General features: G+C 41.7%; 1 long non-coding RNA gene across 1 annotated transcript; it reads left to right on the top strand.

Moving 5' to 3' along the window:
- Positions 1–1,120: 1,120 nt before the first annotated feature.
- Positions 1,121–2,870, top strand: LOC122058864. Its single transcript, XR_006133964.1, has 3 exons — positions 1,121–1,259; positions 2,351–2,422; positions 2,818–2,870. It is a non-coding gene; the product is annotated as an uncharacterized LOC122058864 (long non-coding RNA).
- Positions 2,871–16,811: the final 13,941 nt, after the last annotated feature.

Below are 16,811 nucleotides of genomic sequence, written 5' to 3' on the forward strand. Positions count from 1 at the left end.
CGAACTGATACAGGCTATATGTGAAAAGATAGATTTGATCAGGGAAAGAATCAAAATAGAACAATCCAGGCAGAATAGTTATGCTGATAACAGAATAACACACCTAGAATTCAATGTGGGAGACAAGGTCTTTTTCTCTCACCAGTCAAGAGAGTAAAGAGGTTTGGCAAAAAAGGAAAACTGATTCCTTGATATGTGGGACCATTTGAGATACTGGATCTGATTGGTACAATAGCTTAAAGATTGGCATTACCCCCAAAACAGGAAAAGTTTCACAATGTCTTCCATGTCTCCATGTTGAGGAAGTATATTCCTAATCCCTCACATATTTTGACCACCACTACACCGACTAGTCTAGATAGTGATTTAAGTTATGTGGAGCAACCTAAAGGAATCTTTGAATGTAAGGATCATCAGCTCCACAACCATATTATTTTTTATGTGAAGGTCAAATGGAGAAAACACCAGAATAAGAAGCATCCTGGGAATGGAAGAGTGGGATGAAAGAGAAGTACCCTACTATTTGGTTTAACAAGCACTTCTTATAATTTCGAGGATGAAATTTTTTGTAAGGAGGGGGGAAGATACTCTGGTAAAACCTAACTTGTATCTCTATTGTTCAGGGAAAGAACTAGAAGTGAGAAACACTTCAGCTAGATGGTTGGCAATGGTGGAGTGTCTGGAAGTAAAGATGATCCCACCTGTCAGTGTTCAGCATGCTAGCAGCACTGGAAACCATTCAAAGAATTGTGAACAAAAAGGTAAGACCATAGCTAGTTGGCTTGTGGAAGCTTAGTAGTGGTGGACCAGCATTACTAAGCTGGATAGTAGCCCATCGGTAGGTCCAACTAGCTGGCCAGTGGTGTTGTCCTGCACAGAAATTGCCATATGTATTGTGTGGGGCCCACAGCCCTACGACTTAGCCTTCCACTTTTACCCAGTGTTTTGGGGTCCTAATGTTGATTGTATACCATTTATTAGATCAGCAATAGGTGGCGTCCACTTTGAGATATAAAGGTTTAATCTAAAAATTGATTTTCAAGTGTTTAGCCAAACAAACCCTAAGATCCATTTGGTTGGCTATAAATGTTGAATTTCAGTCACTGTTCACTTATTTTGTGAAACTGAAACTTCTGGAGCAACAAGAACAACAAGAAGGAAAGAAGAAGAAGAAGAGAAGAGAAAGAAAAGAGGGAAGAGGAAGAGGTTACTACTGAAATACTGCACCTAAAAAGGCCGTTGAACATCCCTGCAGCTAGGTGAGTGGTTTTGTCCTCTTGATTTTGTACGATTTGGTAGTACAGGGGTAGTAGCATGCTAGGGTTATGGTGCATGTGCAATTGTTCGATGAAATTGAGTCCCTAAGCTGGGATTTAACGCCTTGTGACGAATCCCAAGTTCCAAAGTCAGTTCAAGGACCCAATTTGACTCTGACCCATCTCTGGGATTTCGGGATCTTAGGGCTTTTGCCATGCAAATAAAATTCCATGTAATTGGGGTATGCATGTAAGAAATTTCAGAATTGGGTATATAGATGTGTTGTTGCTGTATTTCTAGGGAAATTGAGAGTGAATTATATGAATTCTTCTCTCAAGTATGTAATTTCCCCCAATTGAGCTCAATCGAAGTTGAGGTAGGGTGATACCATAATCCTTGCATTCCATCAACTTCATATGAGTGGGGATTTGAAAGGGAAAAATCCAAATTGGTAAGATGTATATGTGGGTTCTTGATATTGGAACTCAATTCAGCTCATTTGATCATCTTGTGCAGTGCCCTTGTGTAATTATCTTCTATTTTCTAGCAAAAAAGAAAAATATCTTCTATAAGCATTAATTGATGCTGCACCATGATTCAAAATAATTTTATTAAGTCTTGTTCAGCCTCAATTAGGTTGGGATTGTGTAGGAAAATGCTAAATCCCCAGCCCAGCAACTCTAGCTACTTAATTACAAAGGAATATTGGGAATTGGATGGGTTGAGGTTTGCTCTTGAAAATGGGAATGATTGGTGAAGTGTATTTTGAACCTAGAGGCTTAAGAAAAACCCTCCCCCTATTGTCTGATACAACGGCCTTGGCCTTGTGCCCAATTATGGCAATTTGAGATGAGCATGCTTAGTGGTAGAATGCAGGAATTCAGTGGATGGCCGATGTCCTTGCTGCCCACTTGCCGGTGGAGCATCTGTAACCCTAGTTGGTTGCTGGAGGGGTATCTCGAGGAGTATTGTGAGATATTAACTAACTAAGGATGTGGGTTATAGGTTGTGAAATAGTAGTTGGGTTCAGTAGTGAGCCAAGCTAGGTTTGCGTATTCAGTGGATTAATATGGTGATATACACTATTTTCTAGGAACCTAAATCACCGATGAGGATACAGAGACTGATTTTGGGACTTTATGGCACTCGTGATTAGGATGATAAGGTGAGTGGGGGTTGATCCTTAATTTATAATGTTTAATATTCTTTTACTTTTTATGCTTGCTACTCATACAAGATAGAACTGTTGCATTGTTATTGTGTTGCTGCTATTATTTAATTTATGTGAATTTCATATTGTGGAAATGAATATTATAATAATGTGAAGGTAACAAAGGTAAGACAAGACATGGTGGGGCTGAAGGGTGAATTCCGGCACTGTGTGCCTGATGTTTGAGATTGTTTGGTGTAATAGATGATGGATGGAATGCATCATATGGAATGCTAATGGGTTAGGTTTCCAAATCTCGGGTGCTATAACCCCTTGTCAATAGGGGTGATGTAATATCCCGCTTCTTAAACTCGGTCTGATTTTGCGATTGAACCGGTTTAACCATGCAGGAACCGAGCCAGAGGATGTTAGAGCGGATTCCCTATGGGCTATGATGGCACGGGTGACCTTAAACACCGGCTGGCCCGATAAGTCCGAGCCAGTGCCAGAAGAGACGGGAGTACCCAAACCGTGTACGTGCACCTACCATAAGGCTATGTACGGATAAAACAGGTATTATATCTGTATTTTAAGATATATACGTTGGCTACAATGTATGCCTGGGGTGAGGTTTGAGCCGAGGTCCGAGCCCGGTCAAAATCCCAAGTTTTGACTCTCGGGTGGGTATGACAGGTGGGTACTGTTGGGTCCCGATTGACACTGAGAGGGGGGGTGAATCAGTGTGCCAAATATTTTTTCACTTTTCAACTGTACCCCTGATGTGGCAATCACTATTTACACTTCAATAGCACAGTCTATTGATGCTGCCCAGAGCTGCTATGTATACTACTGACCATTCTTACTGTTGCATGAAACTTACTCACATAACCTGTATTGCTGCCCAGAGCTGTTCCATAAACCTCACACGGTAATCACTGTCACATACATACACAGTCGTATGCACATCCACACTGCACCACCAAGTGGTCAGGTCTACCAGATGTACACACCCATTCTGCAGCCAAGCACTCCAATCCACAATACAAATACGAACATACACATCCACAACACAAGAAATACGTGCTTCGGCCAGTTGCCTACATGCACGGAGTAATGCCCACTGTCGAGCTCAGTATTTACTCAATACTAATTATGACTACACCCACAGCCAAGGGAACACATTCCCAGTTTCCACCAATGACATACAATGGCTAGGTCTTCACCCTAGTTTTCTCAGAATGATCTGAGAGGCCGCACCCACGGTAAATAGGTTTAGGTAGTTGTACCTACCAAGGAACACATAGCCCCTGTGTCCAGCACCCACTGAACACCAATAAAATCAAGTTGGGCTTATAACAATGCCCTATAGTGAAGCACTCATACATGCAAATTTCCCCCAAATAGACTACAACTATCACTTAGGCATTTTATCAAACATCTTGCCTACAATGATTTATAATAATGGAAATTTGGCAAAATTGAGGTTACCTTGGCAAGGAGTAACCGTCGGAGATGCAATAATGTCAATCTCCACTTGATGCGGACCACAACCACGTTGTCTCGGTGCCGCCAATGCTTCAACCCCGGTTGTCACTTGGGTTTCTTGAAGCAACTCACAAGAACCAAATTCTAGGTTCTTCTTCTTTCTTTTCTCCTTGTCTTTACTTTCATGGAGCAACAATGGCATTCACATTCACATTCACACACACACAAAGAGAGGGAAAAACTTCTTCTCTATTTCACTCTTCTTCTCTTCTCTTCTATTTTCTTTTTCTTCTCTTGGCAACAACCAATAGAGCTTGCTACAGTGGTTTCCAGCAGCTTCCTAAGCCTCTAATGGGGGCTATGGATGAAGTGCAAGAGGATGGAAGTCTTTCATTCAAACCTTTAACCTTCCACGAGCTTCAACTCGTTTTTCTGACCACATTAGCAAGCCCTCTGCCTGATTTCTTCCCTCTGATGTGTAGAGCTCGGAGAGATGAAGAATCTCCAACTTGAATCACTCAAATCCGACTTAAAATGAGAGAGATATGACCTTTTGAAGTTGGAGCAATGAGATAGCCTGAAATGGAATCTTCGTACGGGTGGCGTAGGCTACACCGGCGGCGCGCGCAAAAGGGGCGAAATCTGACCGTAGATCTCATATAAGAGATCTTATAATCCAAGCCGTCCGATTAAACCAACGGACAACAGATCCAAACCGTTAGATTTGAATCTCGATGACGTCATCATGACGTAGGCGCTGACATCGTCAGAAGTGTTGTCGATCTGTGATTGGTTGCTTTTCCGGATTTTAAGGGAGCTTGTCTCCCACTCACAAAAGTGAAAATGCATATTGACCGTTGGATCCGAATCTTCCATGATGGCTTTAATCAGATTTCATGAGATCATTAAGATTGGAATCTTCTTTATATCTTCTATACACGCGCGAAACACACTAACATACTTTGATAAGGTGTAGCGCCAGTGCATCAAGAGTTATGCACCTAACCAATCAAATCCTACGCGCAAGCATCTATCTCGTCCATATCACACCAAAATCTCAGCAGCCTTTGGATGGGCATCAAGCCTACGTGGTCGAATCTTGACCATCCATTTCACTTCCCTTTACTCCTCTTTATTACAATCAAGCCCCTGCCTCCATATGTTTCAGTGCTTAAAGACCCCTTGCAACTCAGACCTTCAAAATCTTTAAATTACACAAAAACCCTTCGAATTTCAAAAATAAATTCCGAAAAATCTCCTCAACACCGAGAGCAACTGATGGATTTTCGGTTTGGATTTTCAAACCGACTTTACGGAAACGCTTATAACTTTTTCATACGATATCCAATCGAGATGAAACGAAGTGCGTTGGAATCGTAACTGGATGCTCTACGACTTTTCAGAAGACTCAATCATCTGAATCATCCATGTAAAAAGACCAAAATTCTCCTACACCTTTCCAATGACGTATCTTTCTCATACGGAATCGGAATGCAATGAAATCAGAACCGTTGGAAAGATTGTATTTTTGTCGTATTGTTACATGCAGAACACTTCCTTTAAAAAATTCATCTTCAATGCCGAAACTGCCCCCGACTGCCACAAATGACGTAACTTCTTCATACGGTATCGGAATGTGACGAAATCAAATGCACTGGACTAGGTAAATTGCAATATATCTTTTTCATGAAGAACCGATCTTCCAAAAATGTCATTTTCAATGCCGAAAATGCCCTTGATCGTAAATAGACCAATTTTACCAGTTTTGACCCAGAAACCCGCACCACCTATTAATGATGTATTAAACCACTCCATGCATACCAAGCTGCTCTGTTATCTCATCGGTGATATTGGACACCGCCATGTCATCATTTTCATCCATGTCACCCAAACTGGCCACGTCATCACCACCACGTGGCCGAGTTGCCAACAAGGACAACCATAAAACAACAAATAAGGTATGCCCAGTCATGTTGTCAACCAATACATCAATGTGAGGTAATGGAAAGTCATATTTACGGCTTACCTTGTTAAGATCTCAGAAGTCTACGCACATTCGTACCTTTCCCTCTTTCTTCGAAACTGGTACTATGTTAGCCAACCATTAGGGGTACTTCACCACTTGTAGAAACTCTTCATTCCACTGCTTCACAACTTCTTCTCTAATCTTTTCACTCCATTTTGGCCGCAGTCTTCAGAGCTTCTGCTTTACTGATTTTGCCCCAGGGTAGGTCGGCAATCAATATTGCACAATATCGGGGTCCATACTAGGCATATCCTCATAAGACCAGGCAAAGACTTTGACAAACTCCTTCAAAAGACTAATCATCTGTTTTGCTTCTTCGTCATCTAGGGTGGTACCAATATTTACCTCTCGAAGGCATTGGTCGATTCCTAGATTAATTACCTAGGTATCCTCACAGATGGGTTGGGCTTTCTTTGATTTGCATTGTTTTATTAACTCTCGATATTTATTAAGATCATCATCAGAAAAAGGAGGCAAGTCATACTCAGAGTCAGAAATTTCATTTATGAAAGGAGTAACAGAATCGACATACACGGACTCTAGACTCTCCTCAAGAGGGGAGGCTGACATGACCTCATAAACAGAAGACTCAACAACTGACTCGACTACAGACTCAATGGCTGGTTCGATGCTTTCATCAGTGGTATTCAATTTGATTGACCCATAGCATCAGTAAACTTGAATTTCTCCCCAATGCTAGTCCAATTCAGGAGCGGTTCGATGGCTCAATGGATGAGGAGATGTGGCAAAGGGCCTTCTTCTCCTTTTAAGAAAGTTGTTGCTATTCCTTTAGTGGTACAATGGTTCTTCTAGATAGGTGTCTACTTCTTCACAAATACTAGTTGATCAACCTCGTGCTCTCGGAAGCGAAACTTTCTAAGGGGTGAAGATTGGTGGAGACTGCTCAATCCTCTTTCTCTAAATTCCATCTTTTCCAACCTATTGAGGGATGCCATCCCGTCGCCTTGGTCACATCTTTGACTACCTTTATGGAGCTTCCAGTTGTAGTTGATTTGGGCACAGTACATGCGAAATATCATTCTTTGTGCTCTTCTTTGCTTTGCATATATACTTCTTCCTCTGAACGGACGAGGCTTGAGCTCATGTAGCTCTTAGGATCTTGGTTCTTACAAAAGGGAGCAAATGTAGCTTTTCAAATCATTGGGAAGCTGTAGACTCCATGTGAGCTTTATCTTCTTTTCTCATTCTCTTTTCAGGAGGATCCGAGGACTTGGTGCCTCTTTTGATTGGATCACTATTGTAGGGTTACTAGAGGAAGACCCATTCTCAATCAGTGCAATTTCTACTATCCCAGTGATGCAACTGTCTTGATCACTTTCTTTGACTAGCATTTGCTATTGTTCTACTTCATGAGTCACCTAGTCGAACTCATATTAGAAGGATACTTCAAATCCTGATTGCAACTTTGCAGCTGTTTCATCGAACTATGGCTCCACATTCCACAGAAAGGGAAATCCTCTCCTTCCCTTACAAGATATCCATTGAGAGTAGGGTAGTAAGAGATAGAGATTTTCCTAGCCATCCTCAATACTCTTTGGCCCTTGGTGATGTGAGGAGTGTACCTGAGACCACTCCTTCCTTTGTTTATTGCCAAACTAGGCTACTTTGGAACTCCTTGATGATATTTTCCTAGTCCCATACCAGGAAAATATTACATATTCTTCATCATCAGATTCACTGGTGGACTCCAGACGACCTCATAGTTAGCCAGGATTTTCTCCTTTGGAACCTCTTTGGCAATGGTTGCGCAAGTTACATCTAACTCAAAACCACTTAGCTGAACTTCCTGGCCTTGTTCTTCCCCATTTTCAATATTGGCTAAGGTATTAACCACTTTGGGATCTCTGGCTATTGTAATCACCTTTCCTTCATGAATGAACTTCATTTTTTGATGGGGACTAGAGGACACTACCTTCGTATGATGCAACCAAGGCCTTCCCAAGAGCATGTTAAAAGATGCCAGTATATCAATGACTTGGAAATCAATATCAAATTTCATCGGGGCAATCTTTACAGTAAGGGTGAGGATGCCAAGGATTTTCCTCTTGGTATTGTCATATGCCCATATGGTTTGTGTAGTCGGCCTCATTTCTTCCAAGTTGATGCCAATACTCTTTGCCGATCTCAAGAGTAGAACATTCAAAGTGGACCCATTGTCAACGATCACCTGGAGAACCACCTTGTCAAGACATTCTACTGTGATGTGGAGTGCTCTGTTGTGCTGGGCTCCTTTGGGGAGCTCTGAATCTGAGAATATCAAGGATTGTACCGCATATGTTGCCCCTACTATGTGTGCGAGATGTGTCAGATTTATCTCATTCGGCACCTGCACATTGGTGAGAGACTTCAAGACTGCTTCACGGTGTGTGGGGGAGGCCATCAACAATCTCCAAATTGAGATATTAGCCTGGGACTTCTTAAGTTGAGCTAAGACTAGATTTTCTAGTTCTCTTTTCAAGCTACTGGTTCTAGCCTCGTTACCCCCTGACTGATCCACTACTAGGGCCTTGCCCTTGTAATCTCTCGCACTTCAGGTCTCCATCACATTGACCAGTTTCTTCACAATAATTTTCGTGGAATAACTGTCCTCATCATCATTGTCTATTATGGTGATTATTCCTACCATAGGATCATCCTCTTCTTCTTCTGATTCTTCTTCCTTGCTAAGGGTGGGAAGTCGAGGTCCTCCGTAAATGTCAATGGCCCTTGCTCGCACCTTCTTGACTGCATTAGAAAGCTATGCAACTGTTGTATCTATCATTTCTACGAGTGTGGCATGTCCCCCTACTTTTTCAAGGAACATCAACTGCTCGGTGTAGCATTGTTCACTGATGGCTACTTCACCTAACATTTGATCAATCTCATCTGCCTCGAGTTTGATGTCAACTAAATGATTATATACATAAGCCATGTGTTCTGCTATAGGGTTTGGTTTTCCTTCCAAAGTGATCTCATATCCTTCACTATCTTCTGAATCTGATGCTAGATCTTCCCCTTCTACGTGAATTGAGAATACAGATTGAATTAGCATCTGTGGGATCAACCATCGGGTCATCCTCACTGAATGCATACACAGAATATCCTTTTGGATCCTTAGGTGAGTAGTACCATAATTCATCATCATTATCATTATGCCAAGGTCCTTGGTAATCATCTCAGTCTGGGTACTCATCATCATCTTGAGAATCAGAGTCATCTTTACTCTTGTTCTTATCATCTTCTTCTTCACTGATTTCACCCTCACTTGATTCTTCATCGGATTCATCATCTTCTGTGTCACTCCCTATGTGGACTAGGGAGGTATGCTCCTTGATTTGTTCTCCCATAGCCAAAGCTATCACTTCTCTAAGGAGGTCATCTGTGATTTCTTTAATGTTCTCCGGGTTGCCTTTTGAAGATATATTGGGTTGAATTAGAGAAGTGGGATCACCATCTTGGTCTTCTCCTAAAGCATTCATTGATCCCGTTGATGAGGTCATCCTTGGGGAGTCTAGTAGTGCGAGCATATCCTTCCAATTCTCATCCATCAATCATTCTTTTGGGTTGTACACTAAACCTTGAGAGTGGGATTGGTATGAGGGTGATGAGGGATATGAGGCAGGGTGGTATGAAGGTGATGTAATGTGAGAGGTAGGATATGAAGATTGGGGGTGATAGGATAAGGAAGTCCCTTCTCTTTGATGGTGTGGTGAAGGTTGATGATATGGTGGAGGTTGGCAATATGGTGAAGATTGATGATATGGTGGAGGTTGGTAATACAGTATGGTGGATTCTTCTGTTGATGAGGAAGAATGAATGGTGGGAGTCCGATCTTTTGATTCTTCTTCTGATGACTCTCTTCTTTTGGGAGTCCTCATGATTCTGGCCCTTTGACTCTTGACTTTTATATAATCACGGGCATTCATATGACTCTTCTAAGCTCGGGGGTGATCAACTGAGTGGGATCACTTTTTGTCGCTTCCTCATCTAGATGGTTTACATAGTCGGGGAGTTGATTGGTGTTAACATTGGGAGGTTGCTTGACCTTGACTTCAATAATCCCATTGTCTACCAAGTCTTGGATTGCATGTAGAAGACCTATGCATCTTTTCTTGGTGTGCCCCTTCTGAATATGGTAGGCACAATGCTCATGATCTCTATACCACGCTGGAGGAGGGTTGTTGATTACTCTTGGAGTCACTATCTCTAGCAATCCTTATTTCTTTAGCTTCTCATACAATGTTGTCAGGGGAATTCCCAAATCAAAAAATTGTCTTCTTGGACGAGGGGCCTTCTAGGAGGGTGCATCTGCTTGTATCACAAATGATTGTGAAGAGGTGATAGGTGAGACTGATTGTTGGACCGCACCTACCACATTAGTTTCAGGACCTTTCCCCCATCCAACTCTAGTGTTCTTTCTTGCCTCTTGGGATGATCCTTGATACTGGGCTTCTCTTAGAATTCTGTTTTCCACACGTATGCCGGTGGGTATTAGGGCATCAAAAGTCTGTAGATGTTGGTAGTAAACAACATCATAATAAGGCTTTAATAAGTTCTCAATCAACATCTCCACTTGCTCTACTTCTGAAGGTCAATCTGCCATCTTGGCGGCCTTATCCCTGAACCTCATCAAAAAAGCGATGAATCCTTCTCTAGGCTGTTGTCTCAACATTTCAAGCTCCCGACATTTCACATCCACTTTGGTGTTGTATGAGTACTACTTGGTGAAGGCTTTCACCACTGTTGTCTGTCTTGATAGGGTTAACATGAAGGCTTGCCCCATATGGTTGTCCATAAGTTGCCATGACTTGGTGATGCTGAGGAAGACTTTGAGATGAGCCTTAGGGCCTCCTGACCCATCAAACCTGTTGCTCTGCCACTTGAACTTATTAGGAATTCCTGGCCCCGGAAAAGAAACTCATTTCATCAGAATCCACTGTTTGGTTTTTTGAACTCTTTCCCGTTCGGAGCATATTTTCTAATTTTTCCACTTTTTCTTTCTCTCTCCGTTTCTGGAGGTTCCATTTGAACATGTGCGACGAACTCCTCTTCCTCATCTTCAATCACTACCCTGGGAGGCGGGACCCTAGAATAGGCCCCTCATTGACCATTTAGACGGGTAGGTGAAGCTTCTCTCTGATCAGTCAGCCTAAGTTGCTCTAGTTCTCCTGAGTCAACTCAGGAAGAATTCCCACGATGATCGTTCTAATTCAACTCTCCTGTAGCTTGTGCTGGTTCAACCCTGGGAGATTTTTGAAGTGCATGCAATATCTGAGCTCATCTCGGCCATTTCTGTCTGTAAGGTCTCTACAGGGTGAACCCAGGCTTGGTCTCATTGGGATCTATGTGAACTGGGTCATAATCACTTGGTGGTAGACAATCTCGGAGAGATGATGGAGGTGACACTGGACTTAAATGAGTCAATCGACTACCCTGGCGTGTCCAAATGGACCACGGAGAATACTTGAGATGTGGAATTATGCCTAAACCAAAAAATGGTTTATTTAGGATACTTGAATTCCCAACCCCCTGTTCACACATTTAGTGGATTAATAACCAATGGTCCATCCAAAGTTAGTCTCCTTGATGATAAGGAGTGGATAGGGGCCGATGCCCCTAGTCCACTCAATGTCATAAGCGGGAGATTCATATAAATGGCTTGACCAGAACATCCCTATTAATACATTCTTTGCCATTAAAGTCATGCTTTCCTCAATCTTATCCCACTAGGTGATCTTCCTCCTAGTCTCCTAGGGTCTTTTGGATAATTTGGCATTTTGCGGGGCTTTGATAGAAATCAGCCCGGATCGAGTATACCAAATCATCCATATTTCATTTTTAAGGAGGAAGGACACCTTTTATCCGAAACCCACTTAGGAGAGCATTTCTTTATGACTAGAATATATCATAGGAAAATTCCTTTTCAAGACTGTAAACAGATTCTACAGATCAGCTTGTGGCGTTCCTAACATTTTCCATCTATTTCCTACATGATGCGAGTGTGTAGTGGATGCAATAGGACCGACAAGGCTTCCTTGACAGGATCTATATATGCAAGGTATGTGATCCTTTTGATATATCCGTGGGTACGAGATCAAGGGGGTGACTTCCTTGCCCATTACTCATGACTACGCATGAGGTTAAGCAACTGGCCATGGGTTGGTGGAACCGTGAGTGATTGTGTGCAAAAGTGTAATATGGGAATATCATTATCCGATCTCAGAATGTCATAAAATGCACAGACCCCCCGAGGGTGCTGGCACAATATCGAACATCCTCCCTGAGGGTGCTGGCATAATTACGAACACCCTTGTATAGGAAGCGGGTACCATTTACTCTCAGAGTACTCTCCATGGCATGCACTGACCTCCCCGAGGGTGCTAGCATGACAGAGAGTCCCCCGCCAAATGATTTCACTTTGAGCACAATGTATGATGCAGTTAGCGAGTATAAAAATACAAACATTGGGTTAGCCAAATATGTTTTCAAAAAGATGTGGTGCTGGAAAATGTTCATGCATTTAAAGGTAGCATCTAGTGTCGAAACCTTGACATTTTTTCCCAGTGAAGTCACCACTATGAGGGTAGCGGCCAGAGAAAATGGCTAGCCATTCCGTCCTTTGTGGGGAAGGGAAAAAAGGCTTGCATTAATTCCATCCTCTCTCTCTCTCTCTTTCATGAGGGAGGGGTGTGTCGTGTGTGCTTACCCTATGAGCCCCACACCATCGTATCGCTGCTCAGAGATACGTGGAGGCCTATTTCACAAGAGTGTAAAGTTCATCCTTCAAGATGGGGATTCAATGATGGTCCAATATGGGGATCGGGATCATGAAAAAGGGTTTGGAGTCACCACCTAAGGTTATGGGCCTAGGACTTGGGGGTGGGCCCAATTCCTAAGAAAAGGGCCCGAAAGTTGGTCTGGTCCAAAGATTTAGGGTAAGTGTCAGGCTATAGAATTGGAAAGGTGTTAGGCACCCAATCTGCCCGGTTCGAGTGGTCTTCCTACTAGATGCTTAAGAATGAACATTTTCGATAATTATTCCTATTCCACATGCATGGCTAAGTTATCATACATATTTACATTGACTGAATTTAAATGACTATGTACACTAAAACAAGGTCTATATAAAGTCTACATTGTGTTAATTCTATTGAGAAGTTATACCTAAGCTTGACCCCTGTTTTGGGTCAAGAGGGGTGGACCCTCTGGTTGATGTTGTTACTAACTTTCTTGTAGATTCTCTATGCTCAGGGGAAGACGGTCTTGACCTCTAACTTCCTTTCTTGCGAGATGCTGACTGTGATGATATTCAGACAGAGTTTCGGCTAGGAATGGTTACTTTCAAATTTTGATTGATGTGGCACTCTGACAGAGCTTCTGCTAGGGATAGGCTATGGGAGGGCTGGCTGAGGTGGCACTCCGGCAGAGCTTCTGTTGTGGATAGGCTATAGGAGGGCTAGGCTGAGATGGCACTTGGACAAAGCTTCAGCTAGAGATAGGCTATAAGAGGGCTAGGCTGAAGTGGCACCCCGACAGAGCTTCCACTTCGGATAGGCTATAGGAGGGCAAGGCTGAGGTGGCACTCGGACAGAGCTTCCGTTAGGGATGGGCTGAAAACCTAAATGGTTAAAGAACTTCGAAAGCCCAAAGAACACTTCAAAGATTCGAAGGAATCTTACGAAGATCTCTTCGTAGACTGGAAGAACCTCAAAAGGGGGTGGGGGACTAAGGGAAAACTTTTGCTACACAAAAATACACTCAAAAAAGCAAAGGATTGAAGAGTTTCAAAGGCTCGAAGAACACTTCGAAGATTTTTCTTTGGATCTTATGAAGATCTCTCTGAAGACTTGAAAAACCTCAAGGGGGGAAAGGGGAGGAGAGAGGGCAAAGTTTTATTACGATGGGCTGTTGTGGGGTATGTTGGTGTGTTGTTGTGTCAAAAACCAAAGGGGGGGTATTATAGAATTTTTTGACCAATAGGGAGGAGAGAGAAAATTTCTTAACCATTGGTAGTAAAAAGCAATTTTTCTAAACTAATGGGGGGTGAAAGTAAGAAATTTTTTACCAATGCGGTGGAGGGTAATTTTCCATAGCCAAGGGGTGAAAGGTAATTTTTTTGGACCAATCATGTGAAAAGATTCCTTTTTGGACCAATGGGAGGCCGCGATGTAAGGTACACTAGTAGGGTAGTGTAGCGTGCACATGATGGTGAAGAGGGAATTCCTTCTCCAATTCGGTAGTAGTGACGTACCTTATATGCATCTAGTAGTGACGTACCTTATATCGTTAGAATCGTAATTCCGAGTACTATGCATTTGTGCTGTCACTTTGACAGAATTCCTTCGTATTTGAAATGTCATAATTGGACCCTTCTTTTCTCTCATGCGGGTTTTCTGAGAATTTTGGGTGAGTATGGAATGCTTCTGGGAAGAGTTACCTCAGTCAGTCATCATCTCTATTGATCGGAAGTGAAAGGTCGCGTCTAAGATCCGTAAGTCATTATAGCCGGGGGAGGGTGACAAAATTGGGTGTCTACACTATTCCTGTATGCACACTCAACCTCTCATAGGCACTTCAAAGTGCACACACCTATTCTGCATTCCACACACTTCAATATATGTAATGCAAACAACAAGCACACCTACAACATAGGATTTTTACGAGGTTCGACAATTTATCTACGTCCCCAGAGTAATGTTTGTAAAGGCCTCATACCTATTCAATACACTACTTTTGACTACACCTGACTATAAGGACCTACTAAACACTCAATATCAGAATACAATAAATTGGGGCTTATATCAATGCCCTACAATCAAGCCCTGCCTAGCTTATATATCCACAACTAGCTAGCATGCATACAGTTCATCCACAACTAACCTAGCATGCATACAGTTCATCCACAACTAACTTAACATACATACATTTCATCATACATGCATATAATATAGATTCAAGGTTAGGGAATCCCACAACCAATTGTCTGGAATGACTGGGAACTTACACTGACAAGTTGGGTGCTTATAGTTTCTCTCTCCTTGTCTTCTGCTCTTCAAAGGAATAACAAGCAAAACTCACTTGCTTTCTTCTCTTCCTCTTTGGCTTTGAGTCAATGCATTATCAACACACCCCAAGCACCTCTTTACCTCCTTTAATGAACTAAGAACACTATCTTCAAGCATTCATTGTTCATTCAAAGACCAAACAAAAAGGGGAAGACCTCACTTGCTTTCTTCTCTTCCTCTTTAGCTTTGAGTCAATGCATTATCAACACACCTAAACCACCTATTTTACCTCCTTTAATGGACTAAGAACACTATCTTCAAGCATTCATTGTTCATTCAAAGAACAAACAAAAGGGGAAAGCTTCTCTTGCACAAACCATGGTCTTATCTATATCAAAAGTCCTTTTTCATGCTTCCATTAGATAAAACTAAAAAAAAAATTAAGAGGTAGTATGTAACAACTTGCCCTTCATATGGCACAGGCATGCTGGCACTGGATACCTTACCGTACCCAGTCAGCTTGCTTACCCCAGAATCCTACTCTAGGAGAGTCCACAACACCACAACAAATGATATAAATAATCAAATTCTGAAGAACTTGCAACAGATAATATAAAATCAAGTAAGGATAATACTCACCCAGTGCATCTATGTGGTACCTGATAATATATGTACAAACTTTTGGAATTTACTTACAGTAATCCACTATATTACAATAATCCAAGTATCAAAATATATATATATACAAAAAGAATCCTTCCACCTATCAAACTATCAAAAACTGGTCTCCACATCCCCCCTTATATATACACAAAAATGAATCATAATATTATATCTCAAGAAAATTGTCCACCATAAACACAATCATCACACTCGCAATCAGGTCCATGACTGAAATCATCAAAATCCGGAGTATATGCCAACTGATCCATAACCATAGCATCATGCACAATACTAGAAACCTGTAGGTGACTGCTCTCCTCATCTTTCACTGTGAACCTCAAATCCCTCTATCTTCCATCATTGATTGCATTTATAGTCTTTCTCGCTTCCTTGATCTGTTCAATTAAAGATGGTTTAATGGTAAGTGTGGCAAGTGTCATATCTTCAGGTGTTTCCACTACCACAATTACTTCCAAACCAAATTCTCTTGCTGCCTCAATCAACATAGGGTTTGTAGTAAGTGCAACTAATGTAGTAACTTTGTGTTTCCTACTGAGAGCATTTGCTACCATATTAGCTTTTCCTAGATGATAATGAATAGTGTAGTTATAGTCCTTTAATAGCTTTAGCCATCTCCTTTGCCTTATATTTAGTTCTTTTTGAGTGAATAAATACATAAGGCTCTTGTGGTCACTATAGATCTCACATTTCTGACCATACAAATAGTGATGCCAATTTTTTAAGCGAAAATGACTACTGCAATACTTCCTTCACCTTTCCAGGATTGACCTCAAAACCTCTGGTAGATACAATATGCTCGAAGAAATTCACTTGTGACAACAAAAATTCACACTTGCTAAACTTAGCATACAACTGCTTTTCTCTCAATCTTTGTAACACTAACCTTAAGTGAATTGCATACTCCTTTTTACTCTTGGAATAAATCAAGATATCATCAAAAAATACTATCACATACTGATCCAGCATATCATGAAATACTCTATTCATCAACCCCATAAAAGCTATTGAATCATTGGTCAATCCGAATGGCATAACCACAAATTCATAATGGCCATACCTTATCCTGAAAGTTGTCTTCTGGATATCGCTCTCCTTAATCTTCAACTAGTGATACCTAACCTCAAGTCTATCTTGGAGAATGTACTGGCTCCTTGCAACTGATCAAACAGATCATCAATACGGGAAAGCAGATACCGGTTCTTAA

The sequence above is a fragment of the Macadamia integrifolia genome, chromosome 13 (genome assembly GCF_013358625.1).
Source record: "Macadamia integrifolia cultivar HAES 741 chromosome 13, SCU_Mint_v3, whole genome shotgun sequence".
Taxonomy (NCBI): Eukaryota; Viridiplantae; Streptophyta; class Magnoliopsida; order Proteales; family Proteaceae; genus Macadamia; species Macadamia integrifolia.